Source organism: Rattus norvegicus, chromosome 13 (assembly GCF_021556685.1).
Source record: "Rattus norvegicus strain SHRSP/BbbUtx chromosome 13, alternate assembly SHRSP_T2T, whole genome shotgun sequence".
Classification (NCBI taxonomy): Eukaryota; Metazoa; Chordata; class Mammalia; order Rodentia; family Muridae; genus Rattus; species Rattus norvegicus.
In genome coordinates this window covers 5190349-5205194 of record NC_141546.1, presented here as the reverse complement: position 1 = coordinate 5205194, position 14846 = coordinate 5190349, and the positions used below count along the sequence as shown (strand labels likewise).

Here is a 14846-nt window from a genome sequence, read left to right as displayed (position 1 = left end):
CTTTAAAAAACTGATTTGAGAATATAGCAGTATAGGGACTGGGGAGATGTTTCAGTGTGTAATGTATGAGGGACTAAGTTCAAATCCACAACAACCATGTAAATATCTGTATGTGTCAGCATATATTTGTAAATCCAGGGCTGGGCAACAAGGACAAGATGATACCTGGGGTGTGGTAGCCAGGTGGACTATTCAATTACTAAGTTCTAGTTTCTGTGATAATTCCATCTCCAAAAGAAGATGGAAGATGTTGTTGAGAGTGCTGACCACATACAGGTACTTGCCAACTAGCCTGAGTTGGATCTGAGGGACCCAACATTGTGTACTGAAAGAACCAATTCCATCACTTTATCCTCTGACCTCCCACAGAAGCCATAGAACATGCATGCTTACATTCAAATACATATACAAGTAAATAATGAATTAATGTTTTTTCAAATACCATGATTAGCAACAGAGAAAATATTTCTGCAAATATCCACATACATACATGTGAAGTACATGTGAATACACACACACACACACACACATACACACACATCAATATCACAAACATTATAGTTTGGCGTTATTTTTGTTGTGATAAAACACCAAGATTATACTCATTTCTTCATTTCTTGACAGTGAAGTTCCTCCATGTACCTTAATTCTTCTTTGCATTTCATCAGATTTTGGCACTAAAGATGTGCTTGGTGTTCATGGTAGCCATCTTCCATTTCACTTTCCAATTTGTGTTTTGTATCCTTCATGTTTTTTTCAACTTGTTCCCTTTGCTGTTTTATCATTACATCCAAGGACTTCCATCTCTGAGGATTTTCATACCCAAATGTGCCATGCTGAGCAAAACGAGGTGGTGTAGCTCTCTCCTTTCCTTTTTTTTTTTTTTTCTTTTTTTTTTTGTTCTTTTTTTCTCTCCTTTTGATACATTGGATTCCTGTAGAGCAGTTTTTCAAGACCATCTTTATCTTCTATCTCCAAGTGGTTCCACAATGACAAGGTGTCTTTGTCAGCAAGAAAAAATCCTTCACCCCATCTTTCACATGCTTTTCTTGCTGCTGTCTTGGAAGCAAAATCAACAACGCCTTTCCCTGTTATCTTCTATGAGCATTCACAATTACAACAACCCTTTCAATAGGACCATACTGACTAAAGGCCTCTTCCAAAAGTTCTCTAGAAACAAAAGTCGTAGGATTCCGAATAGACAGTTCTGCAGCATGTATGGCAAACCCAACCCAAAGCTGTTTACCTCTAATGGAAGTATCATCAAGTTCAACTTTGGCCATTTCAGTCAAGGCTCTAGATTCAAGTTTAATAAACCTGAACCCTTTGCCTTTGTTGATAAAAGCTTCTCCGGAGTCTCCGTACTTAGCAAACAATCTTTTTAATTCATCCTCTGTGATATCAGCAGGTAGGTTCCCCACAAACAACCTACAGTGCTGTGCGTAAATTTTCTCTCAACCTCCCCTAGAGAGACAAGTTGGCTTTAAATCCCTCCTAATCTAATCTTTTCCTCTGTGAGAGGTCCTGGGCTGACAGGAGGTGGCCTGTGATGTAGCTGCTGGTAGTAGGGCACATGGTGTTGCAGGCCCCACGGGCCTCCCGGCCACCTCTATGAGGTGGCTTCCAGTGGCCACCAAGAGCGTTCATGCCCTGGTCACCTCCAGGCTTAGGCCCATCGGCATCTTGCCGCCTTTGTGCCGCCAGGGCCTGGGAACTCGGGGTTGAGGGAGGAGGTGGACTGGGCGCAGTAGAAGGGACAGTGAGAGGCAGAATCGGGGTAGGACACGGGCTGGTCTTGGCCCAGGTGGTTGGGGGATTGGCGGGAGGGGCCGAGACCGCGGGAGGCGGCACACTGCTCACTCTGGCGCTACAAGGGGGCCTTGGGGAACGAAGGGCTTGGATTTCTGGGGCGGAGGGCGGAACCGTAGATGTGGCAGCTGCTGGTTCGGTGGGGCTGCTCCAGCGGAGGTTATAGAGGAGGTTACTGCTGCTGGTGGTGCGGAGGTGGAGGCGGGAGCTCTGACTTCTGGCTGCCAGGACCAGGGCGATTCTGGTTCTGGCCCATGCCAGGCGGCAGAGAGCAGAAGTCCTGGAGGCTGCCTTGGCCACTGCCTCCTGAATAGAGACGAAAGAAGCCTCCACCACCACCATCGTGACTCCTGGAAAGGATCCCAAAACCATCAAAGGGTGGTCAAGACAGAAGCAGAGAAGTCGCTCAGGGAATGTGGTTGCAACCTTGCTTAGCACAAGATGGAAGAATGCACAAGCTCATATCTTGTGCTTCTTACAAGAGCCTAGCATGCTTCTTCAAAGGAAAGCTATTGGGCAGAGAAGATGACTCAATGTGTGACAACTCTTGTCAAAGAAGAGTAAAAGGACCTAATAGTAGGTGTCCAGAAGCCTCATATAAAGCTAGACACGTATTAAAACTATCCATGATTCCAGTGCTCCTACAGAGAGATGAAGGGTGGAAGAAATGAAAAAGAGAAAGCTTGAAGGACAGGCCTTCACAGGATACTCTGTGGGAAGTCAACTTAGAACTCAGTCTCAAGAGTTGGAAGATAAGTTTGTACTCTGAGCTCAACATATGTCATGTTGTCTTGTATGTGTCCTCTGCAAGTAATACACAAAAGAAGTTTATTGTAGTTTAATAAAGCTATATAATACTACAAAGTGGAAAAACCTTTCTGCAGCAATGGACTGATGTTCTTTTGTATTGATTAGATATAAATTAAAAATCGAATATATAGCTACCAATTTTTTTTTCTTCTTGTATCAATGCATCTCCCTTTGGAAACCACCTCTGCTGACCTTCACGGAACTGAAAATCTCAGGAAGGAACTCAACTCCACTGTACTGACCACACAGCTCTGATTCCCATCTAAGAAAACATAACAGACTTCCAGGGACTAACTCAACTCAACTCACTTAAATGGACAGAAATGATTGACTCTCTCTCTCTCTCTCTCTCTCTCTCTCTCTCTCTCTCTCTCTCTCTCAACTTCTCTTAGTTTTTCATTACTGTGCTCTTCATCTGAGAGATCTGAGAGTGGTGCCTAGCCTATCTCTGACTCATTCTTTCAAATATTTCTTGGGTTTCTCACTTTCTTTGCACCTTAATTAGACATCACTTTCAAACATGGATGATTCCTTCTGTAAACTAACCTTACCTATGTTGTCAAGGATTAAAGGTGTATATTAAAGGTATGTTTGTATTCCATCCAGAATTGCCATGATACTGCGTTATTTCTCTACACCTTTCTATTGCCATTTCTTGCTCTGCCTTGCAGAATTTGGCAGGTTGTTTCCACTTAAATATGTATTCTAATGATCTATTTTATAATCAAAAAATGCAGATTTTGCTTCTGCCCCATTGCAAGGGTCCTTAACTCCAATGGTTAGAGGCTTTTTAAATAATGTTGGTTGGAAATGGATAAGGCCTCTGGGTAACACGACCTTTTCACCTGACCTGAGGGGTATAGTTCGACTCTAGTAAATGTTGGAAAGAGCAATGTGAAAAATCTTTACTGCATAAAATAAAAAAGGATTACGGAGATATGATGGACAATATTTGATGGTTACATATTTCTGATTGCTAAGTTTCCATTGATCTCCCAATGGGGAGCCCCCAGTTGGAAATAAGGCAGGATATGGAGGGAGCCTGACTCACCTAAAGAAGTTTTAAAAAATAATGGAATTTTAAGAAATGAATGCTATCATGAGCAAATGGGTTTTTGGCTCCACAGAAACTCCGGGATTGCTTAGCTGGTATTTTACACATTGATGGCCTAAAACTAGGCTTATACAGACAAATTCAAGCAAATTTAATTGAAGTTAATACATTTACAAGAATATTAATTCAATCTATACAAAAAGAGGAGATATAATTTTATTCCACAGATAAATTAATCACCATAAAAGGGAGGAATAAATCAAAAATGCAATAATTGTTTTTAAGATAGAAGGAGGAAATAATGATAATTGATTTACTTTCAAGTATATATGGATGAATAAATAAATCCATGTCTTTGATCTTATTATATGAGAAAAAGTCATGGATAGGGTTGCAGGGTTATAGTTGAGTTTCTTGAGTGAAGTCAAATTAGTCTAAACAAATCTGGATCATCCAGAGAAATATCTCAATAAAGAATAATTGTTTTAAGTGGTAAAAAGAGAAATTAGTCTCCAAAAAATTCATAAGCAAATGAAAATTGACTCAATTATTTTTAAATGTTTTAAAGTAATAATCATTTTAAATTGTCTATTTATCAAAATAAATGTGGTTATATATTTGGCGGTATCAATGATACTACTAATCCTCTGGAAGGGAGGTCAAAATAGAGGAAGCTTAAAGGAAAAGGGTACGGCTGAATTGTATCTGTCGATTACAGGTTGCTGCACTAAAGACATGATATTTTGGGAGAGAGGCTATTGTTTGTGTCAACAGAAAAAGGAGAAAAGGCTTTGGACACCTTCCAAAGTAGTGTGGTTAAGACATGATAGTGGAAGAACCCCTAAAAATGAAGATCATGACTTAATACAAGAAGAAAAAAGTCAGCGAGACCAAACAGTACAGGCAACATTAACTGCTGACCCCTCTACATGGGATCAGCCCTAACTAAATCTGGTCAAGACAAAAATGTCTTCTGTAGCCAAAACTTCAACTATACATAGCCAATAAATCTTGTCAGTTACAGAATCCTCAAAATTCTTCATGCTATTCTTTCACATGGCATGAATGAAGATTTATTTCATTTTGAATACTGATCAAATTAACTCATAAATAGAACAGTGATCTTTCACCTGCTCTAAATGGGGGCAAAAATTAATGCTTAACTAACCACTGTACCCTGCACGATCCATATAAATGTCTTTATAGAATTAAATATTGGTTGAAAGATTTATATATGACAGAATGAGAAACCAAGTGTGCAGCTCTTACAAAATTCACCCTCTGGGATAATAAAATGACGTGCTGTTCCACCTTCCTGCCTAATTCTCCCTCAATTGATGCTGTTTCCAGAAACTGCATCCAGAACAGCTTCAGAAATGTCTTATAATCCCCAATGACCTTGGAGCATCCAGTCTTTCAGATGGTTACAGGTAAGCTCTGAATTTTCTCAGGATTCATAGACTGAAGAAAAAATTCTGTATTTAGCTTCCTTGGGCCTATTCTAATTTTCTTATTTGAGAGAGAGAGAGAGAGAGAGAGAGAGAGAGAGAGAGAGAGAGAGAGAGAGAGAGAGAGAGAGATCCTTTACCACAGTTCAGCATGAACTAATTGGGAAATCACCATCCTAATCCTATAAGTTGGGGTACTTGATTTTGTTTGTTTTGTGAATTTTAGATGTATTGTCATTCTAGGGAATAGTTTACAAAATATTGTTACTTCACACGGAGAGGAAACTAAATGAAAACTTAGAAAGAATCCAATCTTTCCTTCCTCTTCTCTATTCTTTCTTAGGAAATTGGATGGGGCTAAAAAGAAAAAGAGATGTAGATATATTACAGAAACCAAACAGATATGGATGGGTTAATAAATATTTAATCTTTAACAAATCATGTTATAGACATACTCTTAGTTTGGTAGAAATCTTTATATGTTGATGCGTAATTAAAGTTATAATTGCTTTCATTGTACAGAATTTATATATTGGCACAGGTTTAAGGATTTCATTGTTATGAATATTTGCATATTGATACAAAATTTAAAATTAATTCATTACTTATAGCCATTGTGCCTATGAAACTCATTTAAGAATACAAGGGTTAGCCCTAGCCCTTTTAAAAACTGCTATCAGATACTTTGTAGAATGATTAAACAATGTAAGATAATAGTCAATTAATGAAACACATTTTCTTATTAGATTCTAATTTATTTAATTATAATAAACTGTTTTAAAGTTACTCAAATAGTGAAGAGTTAAAATGATCAATGTTTGAAAGTTCAGTAATGCTCTGTATAGATTGTCTTTAAAAGACACAGAGATTCAGAAAATATGACATTTAATGTTATTTCATTTTTTTAAAGTGTACTGACTATGAGGCATCTCTTTTTCTGACAGTATTCCTATATCTCTTCAGGGAAAGAGATGAACATCAATATCTCCATGTAGAGTTGCTTCTTGCTAATCCATGGGGGAAAATGACCTAAATTCAAATGCAGACAAAATGCTGTCCAAAAAGGGCAAATGGATGCAGGATTGTCACATGCTAAGCCTTGACAATACTTTCATAGTTACAGCATCACTTAAGATCTGTCAGATATTCTGGGCATAAAGACTGAAAATAGATGTTCTAACATTATAAGAAATATCGGGGACTTTCCAAGGTTTTTCTTCCAATTGTTCAATTTTGGAAGCTGTGTCTTTGTGCTTTATGCATGTTAAGGTAATATTTACTTCTTTCTTAAATATCTGATGGTATTGATGAATAAATATAGTGTCACAATTAATCCTAAGTTATCTAGCAAGGAAGATGTTTAAAGGATAATTTTCAGATGGCAATTAAACTCAAAATTAAACATCATTGCGGTACAGAATTGAAAACTCTTGAAATTAGGATAGGTGATAGAATACTTTATCCAAATGTCTAAGTGTGATGGACTAGACATTATAAGTATATATCACACCCTATACTTTAGTTTGCATAATAGTTATAATTGTGTTCTATTTATATCTGAGGGAAACAAAGCCTTACATTAGAATGAAAGTGGTAGTTTTTTAGGTTTTTTTTTAATCTTTTACTATCTATTTTAATGCTAAATGAGGGCAAAAGCTGGATTCTGCATGCAACCCCTGGAACACTGATCCCAAATTAATTCAGAATGGTAAATAAAGAAGCTGACAATTGGTTGGAGAAGAGACATAGGTGGGGTTTATGATGCTGGGTTTGAGAACCACAAGAAAGAGAACAAGAACCACCATGTGTAGAAGAAGAATGAGAGAGAGAGCAAGAGAGAGAGAGAGAGAGAGAGAGAGAGAGAGAGAGAGAGAGAGAGAGAGAGAGAGAATGGGTCAGGGACCAAGAGAATATGGCCCACAGGGCTGAGTAGTTGGAGTTCAGAGCAGCATAGGTGGAACATAGTAAGTAATAACTTAGGTTACGAATAAGAACGTAGATTCCAACAGAATGGAAGATAGAAAGCTGTTCAGCATTGTGCTGCCTTTATAAGGCTATCTGTTTCTTTCTTCTGGGACTATAAATGGTGTAAGGCAGGAATAAACATGCTACCAGTGATTATTTTCACTACAGCCACAAAGTAATTTATTTAATTTTGAAATAATAACAACAACAAAAAAAACACAATTGAAGAAAAGGTTTTATCGGGACATCCCCTGGCTACAGATGTTCACAGAGGCATGTTCAGGTTAGGGGAATGGGTGTTCAGATAATGAAAATAGCACTTCTGTCATTTAGCTATTAAAGTTTTATTTCTCATAACATAGATCAGATCTGGACAATCTCAGTGATTCAATGCTGAACTTTGTCAATGCTGGGGAAGAGACAAAGAGAGAGTTGGGCCCAAAATCTTACAGGATTTCCCCAGGGATACAGAGTCAGACAGTGTGCCAGTGCTCAGAATCCAGGTGTGTGGTGAATGGTTAACTTATATATCCCTTTCTTTTCCTGACTATTGCAAGGGAGGGAATATGAATGGGGAGATGGACAAGCTAACTAAACCCAAGAAAAATGTTTTGAAACAAGTGAAATAAATGGTTTTCTTTAAATTCAGCTAAATTCAGTTTTAACTGGATGATTTTGCTAGACACACAGTTTACTTGAGTGTACGTTATACAATTAAAGGGGAAGAGGATATTAGAGTATAAATGCAAAGATATTTTTAGTATTAGTTTTCCATATGCTTTGTTAAATATATTTTTTTTTCTTTTTTTATTTTTTTTTATTAAATTGAGTATTTCTTATATACATTTCGAGTGTTATTCCCTTTTCCGGTTTCCGGGCAAACATCCCCCTCCTCAATCCCCTTCTTTATGGGTGTTCCCCTCCCACCCCACCCCCCATTGCCGCCCTCCCCCCAACAGTCTAGTTCACTGGGGGTTCCGTCTTAGCAGGACCCAGGGCTTCCCTTTCCACTGGTGCTCTTACTAGGATATTCATTGCTACCTATGAGGTCAGAGTCCAGGGTCAGTCCATGTATAGTCTTTAGGTAGTGGCTTAGTCACTGGAAGCACTGGTTGCTTGGCATTGTTGTACACATGTGGTCTCGAGCCCCTTCAAGCTCTTCGAGTTCTTTCTCTGATTCCTTCAACGGGGGACCTATTCTCAGTTCAGTGGTTTGCTGCTCGCATTCGCCTCTCTATTTGCTGTATTCTGGCTGTGTCTCTCAGGAGCGATCTACATCCGGCTCCTGTCGGTCTGCACTTCTTTGCTTCATCCATCTTGTCTAATTGGGTAGCTGTATATGTATGGGCCACATGTGGGGCAGGCTCTGAATGGGTGTTCCTTCAGTCTCTGTTTTAATCTTTGCCTCTCCCTTCCCTGCCAAGGGTATTCTTTTTCCTCATTTAAAGAAGGAGTGAAGCATTCACATTTTGATCATCCGTCTTGAGTTTGTTTGTTCTAGGCATCTAGGGTAATTCAAGCATTTTGGCTAATAGCCACATATCAATGAGTGCATACCATGTATGTCTTTCTGTGATTGTGTTAGCTCACTCAGGATGATATTTTCCAGTTCCAACCTTTTGCCTACGAATTTCATAAAGTCATTTTTTTTGATAGCTGAGTAATATTCCATTGTGTAGATGTACCACATTTTCTGTATCCATTCCTCTGTTGAAGGGCATCTGGGTTCTTTCCAGCTTCTGGCTATTATAAATAAGGCTGCTATGAACATAGTGGAGCACGTGTCTTTTTTATATGTTGGGGCATCTTTTGGGTATATGCCCAAGAGAGGTATAGCTGGATCCTCAGGCAGTTTAATGTCCAATTTTCTGAGGAACCTCCAGACTGATTTCCAGAATGGTTGTACCAGTCTGCAATCCCACCAACAATGGAGGACTGTTCCTCTTTCTCCGCATCCTCGCCAGCATCTGCTGTCACCTGAGTTTTTGATCTTAGCCATTCTCACTGGTGTGAGGTGAAATCTCAGGTTGTTTTGATTTGCATTTCCCTTATGACTGAAGATGTTGAACATTACTTTAGGTGTTTCTCATCCATTCGGCATTCCTCAGCTGTGAATTCTTTGTTTAGCTCTGAAGCCCATTTTTTAATAGGGTTATTTGTCTCCCTGAGGTCTAACTTCTTGAGTTCTTTGTATATTTTGGATATAAGGCCTCTATCTGTTGTAGGATTGGTAAAGATCTTTTCCCAATCTGTTGGTTGCCGTTTTGTCCTAACCACAGTGTCCTTTGACTTACAGAAGCTTTGCAGTTTTATGAGATTCCATTTGTCGATTCTTGATCTTAGAGCATAAGCCATTGGTGTTTTGTTCAGGAAATTTTTTTCCAGTGCCCATGTGTTCCAGATGCTTCCCTAGTTTTTCTTCTATTATTTTGAGTGTGTCTGGTTGATGTGGAGGTCCTTGATCCACTTGGACTTAAGCTTTGTACAGGGTGATAAGCATGGATCGATCTGCATTTTTCTACATGTTGAACTCCAGTTGAACCAGCACCATTTGCTGAAAATGCTATCTTTTTTCCATTGGATGGTTTTGGCTCCTTTGTCAAAAATCAAGTGACCATGGGTGTGTGGGTTCATTTCTGGATCTTCAATTCTATTCCACTGCTCTATCTGTCTCTCTCTATTCCAATACCATGTAATTTTTATCAATATTCCTCTGTAATACTACTTGAGTTCAGGGATAGTGATTCCCCCTGAAGTCCTTTTATTGTTGAGGATAGTTTTAGCTATCCTTGGTTTTTTGTTATTCCAGATGAATTTTCAAATTGTTCTGTCTAACTCTTTGAAGAATTGGATTGGTATTTTGATGGGGATTGCATTGAATCTGTGGATCGCTTTTGGTAAAATGGCCATTTTTACTATATTAATCCTGCCAATCCATGAGCATGGGAGGTCTTTCCATCTTCTGAGGTCTTCTTCAATTTCTTTCTTCAGTGTCTTGAAGTTCTTATTGTACAGATCTTTTACTTGCTTGGTTAAAGTCACACCAAGGAACTTTATATTATTTGGGTCTATTATGAAGGGTTTCGTTTCCCCAATTTCTTTCTTGGCTTGTTTTTCTTTTGTGTAGAGGAAGACTACTGATTTATTTGAGTTAATTTTATACCGATGCACTTTGCTGAGGTTGTTTATCATCTTTAGTAGTTCTCTGGTGGAACTTTTGGGATCACTTAAATATACTATCATATCATCTGAAAATAGTGATATTTTGACTTCTTCTTTTCCGATCTCTATCTCTATCTCCTTGACCTCCTTTTACTGGTCCTTTGAGCTGGGAGTCTTCACTCTCTTCTATACCTATTATCCTTAGGTTTGATCTTCTCTTTGAGTCCTGGATTTCCTGTATGTTTTGGACCAGTAGCTTTTTCTGCTTTACATTATCTTTGACCGTTGAGTCAATGATTTCTATGGAATCTTCTGCTCCTGAGATTCTCTCTTCCATCTCTTGTATTCTGTTGGTGAAGCTTGTATCTACAGCTCCTTGTCTCTTCTTTTGTTTTTCTATATCCAGTGTTGTTTCCATGTGTTCTTTCTTGATTGCTTCTTTTTCCATTTTTAATTCCTTCAACTGTTTGATTGTGTTTTCCTTGAATTCTTTCATGGATTATGCGATTCCTCTCTGTAGGCTTCTACTTGTTTATGAATGTTTTCCTGTTTTTCTCTAAGGGAGTTCTTCACGTCTTTCTTGAAATCCTCCAGCTTCATGATCAAATATGATTTTGAAACTAGATCTTGCTTTTCTGGTGTGTTTGGATATTCCATGTTTGTTTTGATGGGAGAATTGGGCTCCGATGGTGCCATGTAGTCTTGGTTTCTGTTGCTTGTGTTCCTGTGCTTGCCTCTCGCCATCAGATTATCTCTAGTGTTACTTTGTTCTGTTATTTCTGACAGTGGCCAGACTGTCCTATAAGCCTGTGTGTCAGGAGTGCTGTAGACCTGTTTTCCTGTTTTCTTTCACCCAGTTATGGGGACACAGTGTTCTGCTTTCGAGCGTGTAGTTTTTCTTCTCTACTGGTCTTCAGCTGTTCCTGTGGGCCTGTGTCTTGAGTTCAGTCTCTTCTGGTTTCTGGGCCTCAGGAGTGCCCACCTGACCAGGCGGTGAGTTCTCTCTCCCACGGGGTCTGGGGGCAGAGAGTGTGGGACTCCTGGTAAACACAGGACATTCCCGGCCCTAGAGGAATTCTGCCTCTGTGTGTCCCGAGTTAACCAGGCCGGTCTCTTGCAGCAGAAAAGTTGGTCTTGCCTGTGGTCCCAAGGCTCAAGTTTGCTCGCGGGGTGCTGCCCACGAGCTCTCTGTGGTGGCAGCAAGCAGGATGATCTGCACCGCCCTTTCCGGGAGCTTCCGTGCACCAGGGTTCCAGATGGTGTTTGGTGTTTTCCTCTGGCGTCCGAGATGTGTGTGCAGAGTGCAGTCTCTTCTGGTTTCCCAGGCGTGTCTGCCTCTCTGAAGGTTTAAGCTCTCCCTCCCACAGGATTTGGGTGCAGAGAACTGTTTATCCAGTCTTTTTCCTTCAGGTTCCGGCGGTGTCTCCGCTTTGTTAAATATATTGACATGTACAAAAGAGTATGCTTCGACTAGATATCTATTCACTTATGCATATCAAGGATATAATGATGAATTTACAAATGAGTAGAAAATAAAGCTGTCTAAACTTAGTTTTAGTTCAAGATCCAGCTTAGAATAATCATAATTATTTTTCATCACATCCCAGTTTCAAGTTATGAATTTTGAATTACATAATTTTGAGATTTAATTTAAAATATTTTGTTTTGTTAAATATGTTAGTGTTATCTGACATCTATTAAATCCATGCAATTAGATCTGGCACAGTGTCTTGTTTTTATTTTCTGATTTTAATAAGTATTATTTAGGGGAAGAAACATTAATGAGTTAAAAACAAACAAGATACTTGAAGAGAAGTCATTTTTTTCACCATTCCATGAAGCAAGTCATACAACATACCCCATTGCATTAATTATTTAATTAATTAATTTATATTTGTTGCATAATAGTGTATAGTTTGTATACATGTGTGCATGCATATTCATATGTTTGTGTATGTTCCTGCATGTAGAAGACTGAAGTTGATATCTAGTATACTACTTGATACCTCCCAAGTTTTATTTAATGAGACAGAGTCTCCTGAAGGTCTGGAGCTCAAAGAATCTCCTGATTTGGCTATAGGCTTATCAGGGTATTCTCTGACTAAGCCTTCTACTTGCTGGTCTCAGAATAGGCTTCACAGATGTTCAACATTTATGTGTTTCAAGCAAAGTAACTCTGACACTGATACTTTTGTGTAAAGTGATTTACCTACAGAGCCATCTCCCAAGCCATATTTATTTGTTTAGCAAGTAAGTGAGTAGAATAAAAGACTCCATCTTTCCCTCCAGAATCCAGAAAGCTTTATGTTTCTAACTTACATTTTAAATGTATGTATTGATGCATTAAGGATTTAGGGAAGTATGTGCTCTAGAACATGTGATAAGAGGTAAAACTCTATTACAGAAAAAAAAGCTTCAATTAAAAACAGACAAAGAAACAAACAATCAAATAAACAAACACCTTTATATTTAGAGAAGATCATCTATTTCTAGTCCCAAAAGGCACATTGACTCAGTCTGCAATACTGTCACAGCTAACTCAAAGCTTAGTGACACTTTGTCAGTGGCTTAGAAAGTCTTTACATTTCACCTGTTGTGGAGATACAATAGGAAATAAACTTCTGTCAGATATCAAGTTCACAATTTCTATTTAGAACCAAAATGTAAAAACAAATGGATCTTTTCTCTGTAGTATTCCTCAATATTTTTATCTGAGTTTTAAGAAATTCACTTATTTTAATGAAGATGGACTTGCAATGTCCTGTATAATGACATACCTGAGTAGGAACAATATTCTTCTGAAGGTTCTGGCATTTTGGCCACATTGTTAAATGAGACATTTGATATGATGATAAATACCTTTGCAGTTTTCAGTTGTCTTTCCATGTGGTGTCTCTCTCTCTCTCTCTCTCTCTCTCTCTCTCTCTCTCTCTCTCTCTCAACAATCTTTGTGATTAAATGCTGATCTTTGTCAATGCTGGGGAAGAGGCAGAGAAAGAGAGAGAGAGAGAGAGAGAGAGAGACAGAGAGAGAGAGAGACAGAGAGAGAGAGAGAGAGAGATTATGCACATGTGTGTGTATATGTATGTACATGTGGAGACCAGAGGACAACCTCAGCAAGTATTCCTCTAGGGCCATCTACATTTTAAATATAAGAATCATTATATTGATATTTAGGCACATATGTTTGTTTTTGATGAGCCAGAAGATCATTTTATATTAAGACCACCAAATACTCTTAACTGCTCATTCATCTCTCCAGACCCACTTGCACTTTGAGACAAGGTTTCTCAAGGAGACCGTGACTCTAATTAGGCTTGACTATTTAGCCAGTGAGACACAGGAATCTTCAAACCTCTGTCTTCTCAATAATGGTATTATAAGTTTGTCCCATTCTTTCCAGGTTTTTCTCTTGTGATTTCCATAATAAATTTAGGTCTTCAGCATTATTAAAGTATCAAATGCTTAACTTGCAGTCATTTTCTCACCTCCTCTCCTTACAACTCTTAACCCTTACCCATACATGCCGTCAGGATACTTATACTCTTCAATGTATAGAGTATAAAAAATCTACAGCATTATTTTTCACTGATCAAAGCCCTGTAATATACAAATGTATGTCATGGCACATTTGGGATTCATTCTGTTTCACAGTTGCCATATCTTACTTTATAAATTTAACCAACTTTGAACTAGAAACTTTGGTTTTGCACTTCTTCATTTATGATTTGCATTTAGATTCTATTATTTGAAATGCATATTCAATATTGTCTACTCAAACATATGTGTCTTATACATTTATTTGCTTGCATATAAGTTGTAAGTATATAAGCAAAAAAAATATACACAAAAATATGAGTAAACAAAAATCTTACCCAAGTTTTTAAGAGAATTGATGGAAGAAATAAAGGTAGATGCTTGACTTCTTTGATTATATAATGTCCTTAATTCTGAAAACATGGGTATTTTTACAAGTTGTAAAATAAAATATGTATTCTCAATGGTAATTCTCATAATGACTTTAACTTACAATGGCACTTAATATGATACATGACTTTGCCATATAAAATACTTTCATGATTAATATGCAACTGAAATGTCCAAGAGAACATATTAAAAATTATGAAAAAAAGTTGATAAATTAACAAGGTTTGTGCAGAAGACAAGTCAGTGCATCCAATTTTGTATTCAGAACCTTGGCCAGGGATATTAAAGTAAAATATGAAATACCCTATCTAAATAAAGACCAGGAAGCAGATCCTAAGAATCAAATTGTCTGAAAGGATTGGAGAATGACCCAGTGGGTATAGAAATGAGGGCTGTAAGCAAAAGGATCTGACTCAAGTCTCTAAAACACTTGCAAAGATGGGCAGTAGAATCTGCTTAGAATCCTATTACGGTGAGATAGGTGTTAGAAACAGGAGAATTTTCACAGGCTAGATATCCTAGTATATTTTGCAACAAACAAGCAAAAGATAGTAAGAAATAAAGCAGAAAGGAGAACCAACATGTTCAGTTGTCTTCTAACTTCGGCAGGCATGATATAGCATGTACATACTCACATTCATATAAAGCATGAACTAAAGAAAAATATGTGT

General features: G+C 38.1%; 1 pseudogene; it reads right to left on the bottom strand.

Annotated features, from left to right (window-relative positions):
* Positions 1–602: 602 nt before the first annotated feature.
* Positions 603–13773, bottom strand: Sfpq-ps1 (splicing factor proline and glutamine rich, pseudogene 1; annotated as a pseudogene).
* Between the last annotated feature and the right edge of the window lie 1073 nt (positions 13774–14846).